The sequence below is a fragment of the Urocitellus parryii genome, unplaced genomic scaffold, assembly GCF_045843805.1.
Source record: "Urocitellus parryii isolate mUroPar1 unplaced genomic scaffold, mUroPar1.hap1 Scaffold_67, whole genome shotgun sequence".
NCBI lineage: Eukaryota > Metazoa > Chordata > Mammalia > Rodentia > Sciuridae > Urocitellus > Urocitellus parryii.
In genome coordinates, this window is record NW_027554122.1 from 1839954 (window position 1) to 1856535 (window position 16582).

Below are 16582 nucleotides of genomic sequence, written 5' to 3' on the forward strand. Positions count from 1 at the left end.
TGTAGAAATACTGAACTAAACCCTCAAAGTATAGCCAGAAAATTATAACTTCATATCACCATCACTGGAATTCCCTGGTCTATCATTTCTCTTCTGGTTTCCCTGGCTCCATATTGCTTCTCTCACATCTCCTATACCATTCTCAACAGAAAAGCCAGAGTGATAATTCTAAAATGCCATGTGACAGTCCTCCCTCAGTATCCACAGGGATTTGGTTCCAAGATCCCACACAAATACCAAATGTGAGGATGCTCAAGTCTCTTATATAAAATGGCATAGTATTTACATACAATCTGTGTACATCCTCCCATATACTTACATCATCTCTAGATTTCTTAAATACCCAATATAATGTATATGCTATGTAAATAGTTAGTATTCTGTATTGTTTAGGAATGGTAACAAGGAAAATGTCTATACATGTGTAGCACAAAGCAATTTTTTGAATATTTTGATCTATGGTTGGCTGAATGAAAAACCCACACATATGCAGAGCTGACCTGCCTAAAAGCCTTCAACAACTTCAAAACACATGCATACAAACACAGTTTTCAATGACCTTATACAATCTGCACCATCCACTATTAGCTCTCCAACCTTACCTCCTTGTTCACTTAGCTCTAGTTACATGGCCTTCTGACAACCCTGGCCTCTGACAACCTAACAGTCTTTACTCTTATTATTTCTTCCACCCAGAATATTCTTCTCTCAAATACCCAATAATCAAAAATCACCTTATCACATAGAGCAAAGTTATGTGAAATGGCCACTGTATTTTACACTGAAATTACTACCCCACCTTTGATGTTCTTTCCCCCATCCCTTAGCTCCCATGCCATCTAATATCCTATACGTTGTTTATTTTGTCTATTTTCTATCTTCCCCTTGTAATACAACCCCATTCTAGATTATTTGATTCATTATATCTCCAATTCCTAGAACGTTGTTTAAAACATAGTAGGTAGTTGATAAAACTTTACTGAATGGATAAATTAAACTTATGTCAATTTTACCTCAATTAATCTAAATCAAGGTGTTGGGGCTGGGGCTTAGCAGTAGTGCGCTCGCCTGGCATGTGTAAGGCACTGAGTTCAATTCTCAGCACCACATATAAATAAATAAAATAAAGGTCTATCAACAACTATATTTTAAAAAAAAATCTAAATCAAAACCAATAGGCTTTTTTTTGATTGATTGAATAGCTTTTCTGGAAGAAAAAAATTCAAAAATTGGAATATTCTGAAAAAGAAAGTCAGTAGAGAGGTAACATACAATTACATAACTAAACCACATTATAGAACTACAATAAATAAGACTATGATGTGCTATATCAATGAACATGTCCAAGTCTAAAATCAATAAAACTCTTGTTTATGTAAGCATATATAACACAACAACGTAGCATCCCTAATATGTGAGGAAAGACAAGAATATTCAAGAGTTTGGTGATTAGTGACTTTTATATGAAAAAGAAATCTAAGTTGAACCTCTACCTCACATTATACTCAGGACTTAATTCCAGATGAATTTTAAAGCTGAACAAAAAAAATAATAATTATAAGACAAGTAAATAATTCTCTAGTAATCTTGTATTAGAAGGCTGGGAATACAGGTCAGTAGAGAGTGCTTGCCTAGGATGATTCATCATCATCATCATCATCATCATCTTAGAGAAAACATATAAGTAAGGCATGAAGCTCAGGAATCTATACAAAGAAAAGTATTAATAATGTTGATAACAAAATATTTCTTTAATTTTCATTAAAAGATAACATTAAGAAAACTTAAAACAAGAAAAAGAAATATATATGGCATATAATCTACTCATAGTTCTTACAAATGAAAAAAATTATAAGATATACAAAAGTTATATAATGATTAAAAAGACAAACTTCACACATTACAAAATGTTCGACTACATGAGCATCTGAGAAATGCAAATTATACAAGAGAGTATTTATCACCCTTAGATTTTAAAGATTTAAAGAATGATATTAACCAGTGCTAGAGAGCTATGAAGAAACAGGCACTCATTCACTGTTGATGGAAGAACAAACTGGCATAACTTTTGGGGAGTACAATTTAATAATAGCTATAAAAATTTCAACATGAATAACTTTTGGTCTTAAAAATTCTATTTCTAGGAATTCTCTCATGTATACACATACATGATTATGAACAAGATTAAAAATATTAGCCAGGCACAGTGGCACAAGCCTGTAATCCCAGAGACTTGGTAGGCTGAGGCAGGAGGATCATGACTTCAAAGCCAGCCTCAGCAACTGAGCAAGGCCCTAAGCAACTCAGACCACATTTCTAAATGAAATACAAAAAAAAGGCTAGTGATGTGGCTCAGTGGTTAAGCATCCCTGGGTTCAACCCCTGGTGCCCACCCACCAAAAAAAATACTATTGCAAAATTGTTGAAATAAGGAAAGCTGAAAATGAACCAAATATCCATCAATGGAAAAGTGATTAAATAAATCAGGAAATACATTTCTAATATATCCATAATATGGAATATATCTGTAGCTCTTAGAATAAAGACTGTTGGTGGGAATGTAAAATGTTGCATTATAGGAAACAAGAGGACAGCTCCTCAAAAACTATAAACAATTACCATATGATCCAGCAAGCCCACTTCTGAGTATATCCAAAAGAACAAAAAGCAAAATTTCAAAGAGATATTTGAGTATTTATGTCCATAGATACATTAAACAGTCACCAAAAGGTAGAAGCAGCCAAACGTCCATCAATGGATGAATGAACAAAATGAGGCATATACATATAAACAAATATATTTAATACATAAGGAAGGAAATTCTATTATATGCTATAACATGGATGAATCTTGAGGACATTATGTTTAGTGAGATAAGTCAGTCACAAAAAGAAAAATACAAATGTTCCATTTACATGAAGTACCTAAAGTAACCAAATTCCTAAGAACATTCAGTAGAATGGTGGTTGCCAGAAGCTGGGGAAGAAATGGGGAGTTGCTTAATGAGCACAAAGTTTCAGTGTTACAAGATGAAAAGGTTCTGGAGATTTGGTGAGCAGTAGCATGGATTCACTTCACAATACTGAACTGTACACTTAGAAATGGTTAAGAAAGTAAATTTTAAGTTATATGCTTTTTAACCGCAGTTAAAAAAAAAAAAAAAAAAAAAAAAAAAAAAAAAACTAACCTAGCTGGGCACAGCAGCACAACATGTAATCCCAGCAACTCAGGAAACTAAATAAAGCAGTTCAATGGCAGCCTGGGCAAATAAGTGAGACCCTATCTCAAAATTTGAAAAAAAAAGGCAGGGAGAGCAAATGAGGATGTAGCTCAGCAATATAGCACACCTGGGCTCAATTCCCATTATTAAAAAATAAAAAGGACTATACTGAGATGGAAATATCTCTAAGATGCTGTTTAGTTAAAATACAAACTCTAGAGCATTATGTAGAATATAACCTCACTTATATAAAAAATAAAAACTAAAACACAACACACATGTGCTAAATATAAAGAAAAAGTCTAGAAAGATGGATACCAAAATGTTAAGTGATAACCCTTTACTAAGGAAAAGGCGATAGGACAGAAATGGTGAAATATAAGCCTAGTTTTTTGTGTATTTCTATACTGCTTGACATTTTTAAATCAAGCATATTGTTCTGCATTGCTGGATTATCCACATTTAAACAGCTGAGACAAATAGAGAAAAAAGTAGCAACAAGTGGACTGAACCAAGAGTCAGCAAACTATCACCCAGACCAAAGCAGCAGTCTGTTCGTTAAGGTCTGTGACCTAAAAAGAAACTGAGATAGAACAAGAGAGAGAGAAGAAAGAGAGATTATATGAATGAAATTTTTAGTGATATTTTTTGTTTTATTAGAACAGGAAAGGAACTTTGGTTACTTTTTTTTAATACTTTTTAGTTGTAGTTGGACACAACTACCTTTATTTATTTATTTTTAAGTGGTGCTGAGGCTCAAATCCAGGACTTCACACATGCTAGGCGAGGGCTCTACCACTGAGCTACAACCCCAGCCCTGGTTACTTTTTATAATACCCAACTTCCCTTCCTTTTTTTCCTTACCTTGCCAATACTTTCTTCAAGGGATTCTTCAGATTCAAAGAAAAATAAATGCCTGCTAAAATATCCAAACAACTTTGAACAGTGGGATCACACAGGCCATTTTTATCTAACTTCTCCAGTAGAGGCACAATCTATAATCCAAAAAAATTCAAAGTCATTTTTTCTAATATCAACTATAACAAAGTAATATGGTTGGTTACAAATACTCTTTTAAATCTCAATTATAGTGATTGTACTGTGGAATGTTTTCCATATTGTACTGATTTAAAATATCTATTTTTAGTATTTATTAACCTTTTCAATATATGCTCCTAAATCCCTTTTCCTACTCCAGACCTACCTCTTTAAGACTTACAGACCTATTAAAGGCTTAAGGTAGAGAAAATTTGCAGCATTCTTAAAATTATGGTAGTATCGGTAATCTATTTAATTTCTTTCCAAAGAAATATTATGTAAGCTCAAGTGGTAAACTCAAATAGTAACTGAAATACTAATGAGGGTAATCTTTATATTTTAACTTTTAAATGTGGCTGCTGAAAAATTTTGAGGATTCAAATCTACAGAAATTGTTTTAATATTACTAAAAAGGTAAGTAATTTCCTATCCTATCTATATAGCTCTAATTATAATAGAAGTCTGAATATGACTTCTATTACTGCTATGAATAAATACTATATAAAAAAACAGAAGAGATTTTTTTAATCCTATTCTTTAGTTGATATTGAATAATTTGATATTATTCAATAAGTTGACATTGAATAATTTAAGCCAAAAGCTGTCAGTTAATTTTAAAAATCTATAATAGCATAACCTTCAGGATACACTCATGAGTAATAATTCGGCCTTACCTGTTTAATATAATGGATTTGTGACACTCCATCTGTGAGTTGCACACAATGTAACAGCAAAGAAGCTAGATTTTTCCCTTCCCCATCAGCAAAAGCTACATAACAAATGCAAAGAAAAGTCAATGATTTAACAATATGTAGATGAGTTTCCCTTTGTTATGAATTCTATAAATCTTTAAAACAAAAAAAGCAAGTAGACCTTAGTATGAAGTCAAAATTCAAGAAAACCATTTTTACATCTAAAACTGGACATAAGAAACATGAAAAATTAAATAGAATTTGAAAATTATGTGCTATGGGGTCGCAAGGATTAAGACACTCTACTTGCAAACTGGTTGAAAAAATGTATTTAGTAAATGAACTTTGAAATCACCTACATCTCAAAATTTCAAGGTCCTGATGACGAACTGTCAATGCAGCAACGTGCATTTCTCTCTTCTTCTTTACACCCATTTTAAATAGAATTAACAGCAGTTACTGTAAGAAAAAAGGAGTGTTAAGGCCGTGTTCACAGGAGGGCTTCTCAATCTCAACACTACTGACATTTTGGGTGGGATAATTCTTCATTGAGGAATGCTGTCCCCTACACTGCAGGATGTTTAGAGTTTCTTTGGCCTCTACCCAGTAGATGCCAGGAGTACCATCCTCTCAACAAGTTGTGATAACCAAGAAGACTCCCAATATTGGCAGCTGTCCCCTGGGGAGCAAAATGCCCAAGCAGAGAAAAACTGATTTACGGGTTTCTTCCTTGAAACCTAAGATTTTTTTAAGCTCAATAAGAGTTTATTATTTCCTAAAGTTACTTTTACCCATTATAAGCCAGTTTCTGTATTTTATTTTTTATTTATTTATTTTTTTTAGAGAGTGAGAGAGGAGAGAGAGAGAGAGAGAGAGAGAGAGAGAGAGAGAGAGAGAGAATTTTTAATATTTATTTTTTAGTTCTCGGCGTACACAACATCTTTGTTGGTATGTGGTGCTGAGGATCGAACCCGGGCCGCACGCATGCCAGGTGAGAACGCTACCACTTGAGCCACATCCCCAGCCCCAGTTTCTGTATTTTAAAATACACCAACTTTCATTATAGTAAAAACTAGAGAAACCAACAGTTTTTCCAAAACAATTAATTGGGCCAAACTAGCCACAAGGTACAGCTATATCTTGTTTTCTGCAAACTATTTTATAAAGAAAATTTTTACATACTATCGTTGTGAGTTTGGTTTTAGCTAACAGATCAAAGGATTCATAATGAGCTACAGAACCCTATTCAAGGGCTGAGGTTGTAGCTCTGTGGTCAAGCGCTTGCCTCACATGCATGAGGCACTAGGTTCCTCAGCACCACATGAAAATAAATAAACAGACAAACAATAAATAAATAAATAAAAAGAAAAAAAAAAGAACCGTACTCAAAGACTACATACTAATAACCTCATGCCATCGGGAAAAAGTCACTAGGGAAATGCCATAAGCCTCTTTTCATGATACAGTTAGCAGTTTTAGCATTGTTTATGAAACAAACACTGGAGGATGTAACACAGTGCCTCTGTAAAAGACAAAAAAAAATGGGAGGACATGTTGAGTGATAGAATCAGATGAATAAACTGCAATGATGAACAACATGGAATTTACTAAGATAAAATAGAAATAAAAGTAAAATGCTGCATTTAAATAAGAAACAAAAAAACACACACCACAGCAATTCAGGATGGGGAGCCAGAGAGAGGTGAAATCTGACTTGAAATAGTGCAATACATGAGTCAACAGCACAATCTGACTGCTAAAAGCCACATTAAAAATTGGCCAGATCAAGAGAGTGCTGATTCCTCAGTCATCCAACCAGGTGAGGTGACATGTATGTACAGGGATGGTAACGTACTTGAAGGAACCACCACAAATAATGGAGCATCCAAGGAAGAAATAGTGGATTTCAGGAAGACAGATTCCACAGAAAGAACTCCATGTTCCAACTAAGGAATGGGCTACCTTTCAACCTTTCAAGCAGAATTTCCCAGCATGGGAATACCCAAACAGAAACTGAACACAAGTTTCCTGAACTCCTAACATGGCCTATTCTAGTCTCCTCTTTATCCTTGCCTCCAAAAAGAGTCCATTTTTAAAAAAAATACTAGTCAAATCTAATTGCTGTTTTTCTTAAACCTTTTTTAAGGGCTTCCAATTACACTTAGGATAAAATCCAAACTTGAGAGGCTCTGGCTATGAAAGCCCTAAATAATCAGGCCCTGGTTTCCTCTGCTATTCATTTCACATCAACTGACTCTTCACCACCTCAAGAGTCTTTGCACTTCCTTTTTCACACCTCAGAAGCTGTGCATTTCCCAATCTGCCTATTAATATTCATTCCACATCTTCGCAACTTCTTGTTATCACTCAGGTTTCTGCTTGAATAACCACATCCTAAGGGAAGCTTTCTGTGACTGTTTTATCTAAAATGACACCATACTTAACATTGCTATGACTTTATTTTCTTCACAGCACTTATTAGCTAACTAAAATTCATTATCTTGTTCGCTTCTATATCGTCTTTCTCCCCTAGTGGTAAACTTCTTGAAGAGAGCAACTTTAATCTATTTTGTTCAGTTTGGGACTTCTCAATTCCTAAAAAGAGTACCTGGCACATAGAAGGTACTCAATAAATATCTGGTGAATTAACAAGCATTTGCAGAGATGTTCTAGAAGGGGTATACACTATTTAATGGCAGAACGGTAGACTACCTGGTATCTATAGCGCATTCGATAACAAAGTGACAGCTAGTCCTGCCACTATAGAAACTATGGTCCATTTGGGAAGTAAAGTATCAGTATTGTAATAGCAGGTGAGGAACCACTTAATCAAAAAGTGTTATAAAAATTGGATGCAGCTAGAGAAGCATTGAAAAGTGAGGAATTTGAAAAGTGCTATAATTAGATTTAGGGAAATAAACAATCAGCAACGCAAAGTGAGAAAGATCTTAAGGTAATTGGGGAGACAATTCCCAGATGAACGGTGAGCAAGTCTATAGCATGATTTGATGCTGGAGCCCTCAGGACTATACAAAAATAGGCTCAGGGATTATGCATGCTCAAGTGATGCCTAAACGTGTATCCTGATGAACTGGACCTCCCCAAAATGGAAAATCCCCGGTTCACCTTAATTACGTAAGTGGCCAAAAAGTCCTCAGCACATTGTACTCAAGGGTCCCACTTACTGCCTCCCTTTTGATCGCTGATTCTCTCCCATCTACAACTTTCTCGATGCCTCCCACCAACATTCTCTGGGCGATTTCCGAACCACGTGGAGTTCGGGGAATGACAGATGAAAAAGTGGTTAAAGGGCTGTCTCCATGGAGATCCAAGAGACCGGAAATGAGTTTTACAGCCGCCAAATTCTGGCGATCCATAAGATGGGAACTGATGTGACTGACTCTCCAGGCAGCCCTAGAAACTGGCCCGGTGGAGCGGTGGAGATTCCCGCACTACCGCGGGTCTGGCAACAGGACGCCTTGGAGCCAAACCTCGTGAGAGACTGAGCCGAGTCGTAGCCGTCTGGACAACTGGTCCAGTACACGACGTGTCAGCGGCACACAACGTGGTCTACAGCGGACTACCGGGCAGGGGAGGAGAGGGGCAGGGCCGGGACCTGGAGGAGTAATCATCTGGAGAGTGGACCAAATGCAGCCCCTCCAATCAAGAGCTCGGAAACCCGTGACGTCACCGCGGGGAGGCGGTGGCAGGAGAATTTGGTTAGACCGCGACTGTACTGTCTGCGCAGTGACCGAGCTACCAGCATTGGCGGGCTCCGAGTCCACTCCATCCCCTTCTGGGCGGCCTGGACTGTGGCCTTCACACTCCTGGGTCTCAACCCCGACTTTGTACCGTTTCCCACAGCTTTTCTCCAGCGCGCAGATACCGGGGCAAAACCACTTTGGGCCGCGGAAACGAGATGCCCAGCGACTCTATAGGGGTAGTGATTGGGACAGAAACTGAACCGAAGCCATAAGAAGAATTTGGCCTAAAATGAGAAGTATGCCAAAGTTCATTTATTTTTTCAGCAACTAGTTAATTTGCTCTACTATTGGAGTGTTGTCAGACTCTAGCCTTGAAAATGGTCCCTAAGGGAAATTGTCACAGGATTCAGTACTTTAAACAAAATCACTGAGTACCAAACACTACTCTTGGAGGCAGGACAGGCCGAAAGCTCAGGAAAAAGATGCTGTGCGATCTCGAGGGGCATTAATGAGGGTTATGCAGAAGTACATTCCAGGAACCTAAGCCTTCATTCAGTTTGAAGACATTGAACTTTTAATCAATTTATCTGAATTTTAAGTCACCTTGCCTTGTTTATCTTTGTAGCTTTGGTGCACGTGTATGATTTTGAGCTTTATTAAATTGTATATGTATTCTCCAGCAATTCAATCTTCAGCATAGTTTTTTGGGATTCACGCACATAAAAAGGTGACTGTAGTTCTTTCCCTCACTGTCATGAGGGGGCAAAATTGCAACATATGCAGTGGAGGGGAGAAATAAAGAATATCCACATGCTTCTGCCCCTTTCAATGTTTTAGCCTCTCAAATTACTCAATACAATTTCACTCTATAGGTTCTTAATCAAGAAAAGGACAATCTTTAATGCTAGGCACTGCAATAGACACAATCAAACAATTCACAGCAAACAATTCTAAGCACTGCAAAACACACTTAATCATGATAGGCTAATGACAGACATTCCCTCTGCATGCTAAGTTCAGAAGTCTTAAGCCTTAGGCTTTGTGTCCAATAGATGCACACTCACTCAGACCAAGATGATCAGGTCTGGAACCAAGGCAGGCTTTTCCTGGCTTAGAGTGGACTATGGGTTGAGGAGAGGGTGGTAGGGAGAAGTTGCAGCTTTCACCAAGGTCCAGACAAGAAGGTAAGTTTGAGAGTGGCGAGGGTCACGCAGGAACGGTGATAAGTGATGGGATGTCAGGTCCTCATCAGGCTCTCCAGCTCCAGTGTATCCTTGTTTCTGCTGGCTGAATCCCTGTTCATTTGCTCTATTATTTATACTAAATTTGCGGGGTTGACCCCCTTTCAGTTCTTATCAGCTACCACTGGATTTCTCAGTGATACCATTTACCCTGGGGTCAGAAACATTTGGTCTGGTGGTCTCCACCCTGATTTTCTTGCCTTTTTCTCTTATCAAGTGCAAGGGGCTTCACTCTGTTTATCAGGGTGAGGTGCAGTAACTTGTTTGTGGCCATACTGGAGGGTTCTGTGGGTGTGCCTGGTGAAACTGCTGGTTTCAAACTGGAGTTTTTAAAATGGAGTTGCTTAGGCTCAGGCCTAAGGCCATCCTAACACTGTTGCATAATATTCCATTGTTTAATGTGCTATACTTCTTTTAAGTATCCATTTTATTATCTCTGGACATTTTTATTATTTCTAGCTTGCACTCTAATAATGCTTCTGTGGACTATTTTATTCATATCAACTCATCAGTAGGTGCACAACTTCATAGTAATTGTTTAAAATGTTTTATTGATGAGGACTGATAGTATGGAGTACCTTGTTGTTTAAAAACAAGTATATTTAAGTACTCACACATAAAACAAACAAAAATTTCTTGAAATATTTGTTACTCTACAAGAGCTCTTAACTTTTCTCTATTTACATTTATGTTTAATTATGATAAAATACACATAACAAAATTTATCATCTGATCCATTTTTAAGGGGGGGTGTGTTTAAAATGTGTTGTTCCAGGCCCACTAAAATAATTATGTAACTCTTAAAGATTTCCAACCCTTTTTTTGTTCTGAACAAACCATTTGAAAATAAGGATCAAAAATTGTGACTCTATCACCCACACAAAGGGAGGTGGGCTAGGAGTCAAACATAATAAACATATATGTTAGGAGGTAGTGACTGGTATGGGGAAAAAAATTGGAGAACAAAAGATGAGCGTGGAGGGGAGATTTGTTGCCATTTTTAATAGGGTGATCAAGTAGGCAACATTGAATAAAGACTCACAAGTGATGTAGACACTTGGGGGAGGAGAAAGCTTTTCATATAGAGGGAAGAGCCAGAGGAAAACTCCTGGGGCAGGAGCTTGCCTGTTGGAAGACCAGCAAGGAAGCTAGGATGGCCAGAGCCAAGTGAGCAAAAGATAAGTAGTACAAAGTGAGACAGGGTGTTCTGATTATGTAAAGCCTTCAGATTACTATAAGGACTTTGATTTTCACCATTAAGTGAAACGAAGAACCATTTTGAGCAGGAAAGTAATAGGATCTAGTTTACATTTCAAAATAATCACTGGGCTGCTTTGCTGAGAAGAGACCTTAGTGGATGGATACAGAAAAACCAGTGATGAAGCTATTCCTGTAAAGCAAGCAGGCAAAGTACTGGTAGCTCAGACCACAGTATTAGCAATGGAAACTGTGAGAAATGGACAGACTCTGGATGTAATTTGGAATTTTATGAAGGATAAAATGAAGAAAAGAAGAGTCAAAGATCATTCCAAGATTCCTGGCTTGAGCAGCTGGAAGGATGAAGTTGGCATCCACAGAGTGGTATGGGCAGATGTTCACTTGGAGCAGGTTTGAATGAGTTTAAAAGAGACTAGGGGAAGAGGAATTAGCAAAATCATTTATAGTTGACCCTCTAACTACAGATTCCACATCCACAGACTGGCAAACTATGGATGGAGAACATTCAAGGGGAAAAAATGTGTCAATATGTACACACAGACTTTTTCCTTGTCCCTCACAGTACAATGTAACAACTATTTACATATCATTTATGTTGTATTGGGTATTATAAGTAATCTAAAGATGATTCAAACTCCACACAAGGATATGCTGAGGTTATATGTAAATACTGTGCTATTTTATATAAGGAACTTGAGCATTCTCAGATTTGGGTATCTTCTTAGCAGGGGAGGAGCCTAGAACCAATTCTCCATGGATACTTAGGGACGACTGTAGAGGCAACTCCCAGTACTTTTAGTATACAAAAGGACAAATAAATGGATGGTAACTCTTAGGGAAGTAGGGTCAAAAGAAGGTTTGTTTTAAAGGTTAAAATATTAACACACTTGGAGAAAAATAAACCTTTTGTTTCTATCGGCACCTGGTGGTAACACCAAGTTGAAACTTTTAAATTCTCTGCTTGAGATTTTGCAGAACACAATAGCATAAATGTGAACCACAAACTTTATAAAAAAAAACTGTTTTGTTTGTAAAAATATTTCAAGGGAATTTTAAAGGACTAGTAATCTTTAGTATATGAAAGTGTAAGTGAAAACACTTAAATGACACAGTTAAAATGGACTAGATAAAATCAAGGAAAGTAATCCATATAGCCATATCTTGTTCAATATAGTTTACCATTATAAATATGCATCTCTTAAAATAGTATTTTCCTTTCAATTAAAAAAGAGAAATTTAAAAAATTTTGAATGACACATTTTCATATATAATTTTATTTCATTTTATCTTATTTTATTTTTGTAGTCTTAGGATTGAGCCCAGGGATTTCCACATGGTAGGCAAGAACTTTGCCACTAGCTACATCCCCAGTCTTCAGATATAACATTGAAATTTTTTTATAATTATGAGGACATTTGAATAATTAAAATCTAGCCTTTTAGGACCACAAAAGACTTTAATTGCATATATATTTGTTGCCTGTTCATTAAGATCTCCATACTAGCCAAAACTTCAGAAGCAATACAACTGAACAAAAATAAGGTTCTCTTGAAATGTTGTTTTCCATACAGAAAGTGTAATAAACTCTCCCATTTCATAGTCAACTTTATATTTCTTAAAATTATAATTTATAGTAATCTGTCAGTAATAAATGGTAATTTATATAAGTAATTCTCATAAAAAGTCTTATTTATAGTTCTATGTTTAAAATGAACTCCAAAAGCATACTAGTGCTATGAATATAAACATTTTGTTATTAATTAATATGATATTTTCTTATTTGTTATTATAAATGTTTCCACATCAGTGAAAGAAATCAATGTACTTCTAAAATCAACATGGGCTGGGGTTGTGGCTCAGTGGTAGAGCACTTGCCTAGCATGTGTTAGGCCCTGGGTTCTATCCTCATCACCATATAAAAATAAATAAATAAAAGAGATTGTGTCCAACTACAACTAAAAAGTAATTAAAAAAATAAAAATAAATAAAATACAACAACATTTATTACCTCTCAGTTTCTTGTCAAATTCAGAGCAACCTTAGTGCTATCACAGAGATTAACACCTAAGTTATTAGTCAAGATTTTGGCTTACATGGGTTGTAATGGTGCACATTTATAATCCTGATGACTTGGGAGGTTGAGGCAGAGAATCACAAATTTGAGGTCAGTATGGACATCTGAGTCCAACCAAGACCAAGACTCCAAAAAAAAAAAAAAAATAGAGAATTTTTAATATTTATTTTTTAGGTGGACACAGCATTTTTATTTTATTTTTTTTTAATGTGGTGCTGAGGATTGAACCCAGAGCCCCGCGCATGCCAGGTGAGCATGTTACCGCTTGAGCCACATCCCCAGCCCCAAATTTTAAAAATCTTTAAAAAATTAAAAAGGGCCAGGGATATAAGTCAGTGGTAAAATGCCTCTAGGTTCAATCCCTAGTAGGGAGTGGGAGGGATATGTTGGTTCACACTGGCATCAGCTAAAGGCTTGGACGGGGTAGAAGGATCTACTTTAAAAGTGACATACTCCTGGGCTTGGGATATACGTCAGTTGGTAGAGTGCTTGTCTTGCATGCACAAAGCCCTTAGTTCAATCCCCAGGACCACACACACACACAAAAAGACACAATCCTTTATGCTAGTCGCTGGTAGGAGGTCTTAGCTCCTCCCTGCCATGGACCTTTCCCCAGGCTGCTTGAGCAACCTTATAACATGGTGGCTGGCCTTCCCCCGAAAGAGCAAGACTTAGCAAAGTAGAAGCTTCAGTGACTTTTATGGCCACAGAAGTGATACCTTGTCATTTTTATTTCTTAATATAAATGTTTCCACATCAGTGAAAGAAATCAAAGTACTTCTATTATTTATCTATATATTTATCTGGCTTAAAATACAACAACATGAGCTGGGGTTGTGGCTCAGCGGTAGAGCACTTGCTTCCAGAAAAAACATCCGTATTCAGTGTAGGAGGGTCTACACAAAAATCATCATTGTAGGGTCATTTAGGAGGCTGATGGTACTATAAAACATCTGCAGACTTTCTTGGTGCTTAAAATGTGCTAACAAAGGGATCATAACCAAATAATAATTTATTAAAGAATTGTCTGAATTTCTCCAGTGTCTCCTAAGGAAATATCAATGCTCATGTTTTCATGTAAAGTTATTTGTCTTTAATGGCATACACTTTCACCAAAGCTAGCACAAAATTTAAACATAAAACTAGGTTGATTATGTGTAATGAACATTTTAGATGGTTTTCAAACTCTCTAAATTCCAATATTATCCTTTCCCCCACTTCAAAAGGCAGCCACTAGGAAGCTGGGGATATAATGCAGTTGGTGGAGTGCTTGCCTCAAGGCCCTGGGTTTGACTCAGCACCACAAAAAGGGGGTCTGGGCATTGTCTATGTAACACTCCTCTCTTTCTTTCCCTTATATCAGTCTCCATGCTATGCTATCTAGCAGGAAGTCTGTTTTATTTCCCCCTGAGAAACCTCCTCACACTTGAGAATCCCTTTCAAACGTTACCTCCTCAATAAAGCTTGATAAGAAGTCCCTCTTTCTCCAGCAAACTTAGATTTTTGTCACGGAACTTTGTTAGTACATATTAGTTAATTTTGTTTTGTCTACTAAGTTAGGAAATTTTCCAAGACAGAAACCATCTTCAGATCCCCAGTACATAGTGCAGTGCCCACTATGGGTAGCAAGGCAAATGTTTATTATTATGCTAGAATAATAGGGCACAGTGCTGCTTTCTTTACCACTATGTACATAGTGCAGTGCCCATTATGGGTAGCAAGGCAAATGTTTATTATTATGCTAGAATTATTATGCTACTTTCTTTACCACTATGTGGCAGCAGACTACAGAATTCTTAAGGAGTTCAGCCCTCATGAGACAATGTTTTTTTCTGGAAGCAGTATTACAGGGGGACCTCACTGTCCATGCTGTGTGGTTCCACATTGTTTGAATAATAACATATTGTTATGTGAAATATAGTATTGATACAGAAAAGTACATAAAACAAATACTGATAAAAAAGTTAGCTTATTAACTTCCCAACCAAAAGTATGTTAGAATAACTTATCAATTCAGTTTAAAGATGTATGTATTATGAAATATAACTATCAAATAGAAAATTACTTTGTTTGTGAAAATTACTCAATATTGATTTTAAAAATTTATCCATGTCATTGCTCTGCTTTTTACATCAAAATAACAAATATTTAAACTTTAAAAAGTAACTTAGCAATAAAGAAAAAAAATAGTTGTAAAATTATATGACCTGAAAATATTAGAACAGAAAATTAAATATACATTAAGTTTATAGCTTCATAAAATACAGGTGCTATGAACAACATTTGGAAGAGAATGTATTTGGAACAGAAGTTTGTCAGGCAGGTAAGATATGTGTGATTGGGTTTTTTTTTTTCCCTTCTTAAACTTTAATGTTTCAGCACTGGTTTAATGGTGTGTGTGTGTGTGTGTGTGTGTGTGTGTGTGTGTGTGTGTGTGTTATTGGTGAATGAACTCATGGGCAGGCTACCTCTGAGTTACATCCTCAGCCCTATCTATTTTTTTTTTTGAAACAAATTCTGGCTAAGTTGCTCAGGCTGGCCTCAAACTTGCTATCTGATCCTCCTGCCTCAGTCTCTTGAGTCACTCACTAGGATTACATGCATGGACCATGGAGCCCAACTATACTTATCTTTTAAAGGCCTGATTTTAGAGATTATAGAGTTGCTAATTGGAATATCCCCGAATTACCAAAAAGTTGCCCTTTTTAACCATTTGAATTATATTACTATTATATTAAAGAAAGGCAGCCATTGTGTTGGGCACAGATAGAAAAACATATACATTTAAAATGCATAGCACCCTCCTTGTTTAAAAATGCTTTTTAAAAAAATTTGTGTTGTGAAAAGCAATCTCATTTCTCTACATTATTCTGCCACTCAAATACATTATTATTCTCGAGCTCATGGTCTGAGAGAGACAAATGGGGAATTTGCATTGCCTTGTTCATGTGTTATCCCAATTCTCAGCCCTCCCTATGGATAGGACTAGGAGATACCTCCTTTCTTTGGGTTATATTTATGAAAGGTACCTAAATAGATCTAAATCCAGATAGATAGCTCAGTGACTAGTTGAGTGTAAGTAATAAGTGAAAGTACAGATGGTAAGCATGGTGGTTACTATCTGAGTTATGATAGTAACTCATCCTCTGGCAGAAGTAGGTGGAGAGCCTGCAGAACAGCTGCTTGGAGTGCTTTTAGGTATCAGTTAACATTGTGAACACTCTTGTCCACTTTAGGCAAAGCCCAGTTCACTTCTGTGGACATTCCCGGAAGAAAGTTCACAAAATGGGGCCATTCAGCTTTATTTTCCCAAAACAGTACCTTCTTTGGGCAACTGAATATTCTGCCCCGTGTCTCCTGGCAGCCCTGTGGCAGCACACTAATTTCAGAGCTCC

At 36.6% G+C, this 16582-nt stretch overlaps 1 pseudogene; it reads right to left on the reverse strand.

Annotated features, from left to right (window-relative positions):
* Window positions 1-5385, reverse strand: part of LOC144252916 (tRNA (32-2'-O)-methyltransferase regulator THADA-like) — a 36290-nt pseudogene extending 30905 nt beyond the window's left edge.
* Between the last annotated feature and the right edge of the window lie 11197 nt (window positions 5386-16582).